Below are 4,000 nucleotides of genomic sequence, written 5' to 3'. Positions count from 1 at the left end.
CAGAGCTGAGACCTGTGAGTGGGCATGAGTTAGGTACACAGGGAGGGGAGGAGAGTTTTTCAAGCCAGAGCGGAGGCCCCTACGTGGAAGAAGGAACTGAAACTGTGTGGCGAGAGTGTCTGGGGACAATCGTGTCTCCCTTCCAGGTAAAAACACATGTACTGCCTGAGAACTTCCCTAAGTGGTGCTTTTGACCCAAAAGAGAAAAGCTTACTGCCAGGCTTAGTCACCAGACAGCAGAGTAGCCTGTGTTTGCTCTTTGTGACCAGGGTCGGTTGGCGTGCTCTGGGAGCGCAGTGGGGTGGGGGGCGGGGAGGGGAAGCTGGGAAGCCTGGACGACCCACATCTGGGGAGTAATCTTTGCCTTTTTGCATCTCAGCACCCCTCTTCCTCCAATTAGTGCCATCCTGAAGAACCATGTTTGTGATCTATGAAGCTTTTATTTTTTAAGTGAAAAAAAAAATATGTCCTCAGGATAGAACGTTTCATCAGCAATCCCAGGAAAATGGAAATAAGTTCAGTTAAATGAAATCGAAGTCCATTAACGAGTTCTGTTTCTTGCTCAATGACGGCTTCTGGCAGATAGCCACTTCTTCAAGGAAACTTTCTGTCCGTCCCCTTTGCTTTCCGTGCTCTCTACTCAGGTCTGTAATCCTCTTCTGCGACTTTAGTTTTAGAGCGCAAACTGTCTTCTCTAAACACATGTGCTTACAATTTGCAACTTCGTGTCCTGTGAACTTTCTGTGATAGAGTTAGCTATTGACATAACATGCCCATGAAATGCATAATGTAATTATAGCGGGTGATCCCCTCTTTAATGATATGGATATATGTCTTTCATCCTTTTTTTTTCTTCTATTTTTACTTTTTTCCTCTTTTTAAATAGTGGGCCCACTTTTGCCCTCCAAATCCTGTTTCGTCACACTGAGTGCCTAATGCACAATTGGGACTCAGAAAAGAAATGGAGACGCAAACAATGATGATTTCTGGCACATTCTAGTGGGCCAGTTTTGTGATCGAATTCTTACCTGCAGGGTTAGTGTCCTTCCTAGACCACCCAGTAGGGTTCAGCTTCTCCACAAGCCCCTGAGACTGGGTCGTCTGCATCCATGAATTCTTGGCTCCTGGTTCACATTAGATGCTCAATGAATATTCATTAAATGGTTAACATCAGTCTACGGCCACGCCACCCTGAACGTGCCCGATCTCGTCTGATCTCAGAAGCTAAGCAGTGTCGGGCCTGGTTAGGACTTGGATGGGAGACCACCTAGGAAGATCAGGTACTGTAAGCGTTAAAGAAAAAATGATTAACGTCAGAGCCCAATTCATATTGTTGTATGAAAGTCCATTATTAGGAAAACAACCTTCCTAGTGATAATTATCCCAAAGGCATAGGGATTGGTACTAGTCCCGGAAGCAGGGTAGCCCTCAGCTAAGTTCTTCCATCAGTAGAGCAGCCCCTTCATGGTCCTCCCTACTCACCACTCCGTAGCATCCCCCTCTGGCGTTCAGCCACCTGGGGCTTTATCTTTGGCTCCTCACTATGACTCACAGCAGGCAGCACTCATCAAATGAGTAGCTCCCTTCCCTGCTCCCCTCCAGGCCCTGCCACGGGCCTTCCAAGATGGTAGCAAGCTAAGTAGAAGCCGTGAGCCGTCTGCCCCAAATCAAGCTCCAGACTCTGACCTTCCCCCAGTACAGTGTTCCAGGGAAGGAAGCGAAGCCCGACCCACACTGTTCCCTCTGCCTGGCTCTTTCCATGCTCGGTGACTTATTACTCATCCTTCAAGATGTAAATCGAGATGGAGTGCTTGTGTTGAACTCTGCGTGTCACACTTTGCTCTGATCCCTGGGCAGCGTGACCCTCTTTCACTGAGCACACTTCCTGCGTGATGTTGCATTTATTAGTTTATGGGATTATCTTCCACGTTAGACAGGAGTCATGTCTTTTTCATCGTTGTTTCTCTAATGCCGAGCACAGTACCTGACCCGGGCCACCGGTGACTCCCTGAAGGTCAGGGAGGAAGTGAAAGGAGATGAGGGCAGTGGCAAGAAAAGGAAAGAGACAGACAAGCAGCAGCCTCTCGTTCCCTGTTTCTGACACTGGCTCAGATGCAGTGAGTGTCGCGTCCGAATGCAAGAGTGGCTGAGACTGAAAGGAAGACGTGAGCACGAGCACAGGGTGCGGGGTTTCGATCTAGGAGGGTTGAAATGTAGGATTCTAGGGGCCCGAAGGCTTCCTTCAGGTCACGCAGTGACTCGCCTCTTCCTGGGAATGGGTCGCACAGAGCAATGGGACTTAATGGCACTGGACTTGCTCACTTCGTTCCGGAACCGGTGTGCATTTTTTTCAAGCAATTAACCTGTGTGTGGCAATCAACCGAAGCCCAGTGAACACAGAGCAAGTCAAGAGCCTTATGAGAATGGCAAGTTGAGAAGGACCAAAGGGCTGCGTGGTCTCTGTTGATGCCATTTTGCAAAGCAGTGATCGCTCTCGTCACAAGCAGCCTCAGGCCCGGCCAGGTCCTCGCCCACAGTGGCCCTGACACAGCAAGCAGCTGCAGGCAGGGAGGGTTCCCTCCACGCAGTGATGACATTCAGCTAAGCCACAGTTTCCTTGACTCAGGAGGAAACCCGTGTGGTTTGGGTTGAGCGGGGTGGCGTGGGTGAGCAAGTGCAGATTTTTTTCTCCTTGCCCCGTGGCTTTAAATTGCAACCTCTCTTTTAATTTTCCACTCTGCATCAAACACATCTGTGCCAGCAGTGGACAAATGTATTCCGTCTGGGAGGATGATCCCAGACAGCTATAAATTAGAGTTTGTGGACAGAGATGCCAAAAATGTGGCCATGTGGTAGGGTGTCCCTGGGACCAGTCACCTCCTCCATAGTCTGCGTGGTGGCTGCAGGCCTTGGCCTGATGCCTCTGTCAATAGACTTCGCTTTGTATTTGGAAACTATCTTTCCATCAAGTCACCACTGAAGTGAGTGGGCAGGGTTGTCTGTGAGGCTCTGCTGGGCACATCTACCCCTGGTGCTCCTAGGATGGTGCTTTCGCAAAGGCATTGCGTTCTTCCCTGTACCAGAATCAGCGATGACCTTGAAGCTGGTTTCCTCCCAAACTAATGTATGGTGCAAGAAAACGCTCCGCACTTTTTCTGGATTGAACAAACTACTCTATCACGCTTTTTTAAAATGTTTTTAAACTTCGAAGAATAATGTATGCTCAATGCAGAAAACATAGTGAAAAGAGTCGCCTGCAAAATCCCACCTTCAGAGATAAATATTGTTAGTGTTTTCGCATGACTTCTTTCAATATTTTTCCATGCCACGCTACCCTTTTTAAAAATGCAAAAATCTTTTAAAGCTAGTCGAGCCCAGTTCCTTTAGCTGTCCCTCACATTATCCAATTAGTGCTTTCCTCTAAGTACTGGAAACTTTTAGTTATTCTGCGTTGGAGAGTCCAGCTGGTAGAACTCTGCCCCTCTAAACCCTCCTTGCTGAAGTCATGCGGCTCTTCTGAAGGAGCCGGCAACCGAGGGAACCGGCCTTGAGGGTACGGATGGCCATGAAGGATAAAGTCTTCATATAAACCCAGCCAGATAGCCCCAAAGGGTAGCCCCAGGTCTTTACAAATAACCCCACAGATAGAAGGATCCTGTGTAGAAGGCTCAGCCCGACCTGGCTTAGATTTTATTTTACCTTATTAAACCTCTTCCTCCCGGACCTATGTCCTTCTGTCTTCCTGTTGGGGGCAGGGGCAGCCCCTAAACTTTTCACCTGGTGATAGGCCAGGGCAGCCCAACACTAACTGGGAGGGTAGGCGGAACCAGGGGCTATTTTTGCATCTCTGCTTCCTTTCGCCTTGTGCCTCAAGGGATGAGTGTTTGTGGAGAGAGGATGCTGGGGCTGGAGCCTGTTCTAACAGTCCCGCAATGGCAGAAAAGACCTCGGCTTCCATGCAGAGCCTCACAAAAGCCCTCAGAGTGGTGGAGAGGAAGCA

At 49.0% G+C, this 4,000-nt stretch overlaps 1 pseudogene; it reads left to right on the top strand.

The window, feature by feature from the left end:
* The first annotated feature begins 1,173 nt into the window (after window positions 1-1,173).
* LOC112469111 lies at window positions 1,174-1,292 on the top strand (annotated as a pseudogene).
* The last annotated feature ends 2,708 nt before the right edge of the window (window positions 1,293-4,000 follow it).

The sequence above is a fragment of the Pteropus alecto genome, unplaced genomic scaffold, assembly GCF_000325575.1.
Source record: "Pteropus alecto unplaced genomic scaffold, ASM32557v1 scaffold106, whole genome shotgun sequence".
Lineage (NCBI taxonomy): Eukaryota > Metazoa > Chordata > Mammalia > Chiroptera > Pteropodidae > Pteropus > Pteropus alecto.
The sequence above is the reverse complement of the archived record's forward strand: the minus strand, read 5'-3'. Positions and strand labels throughout refer to the sequence as shown.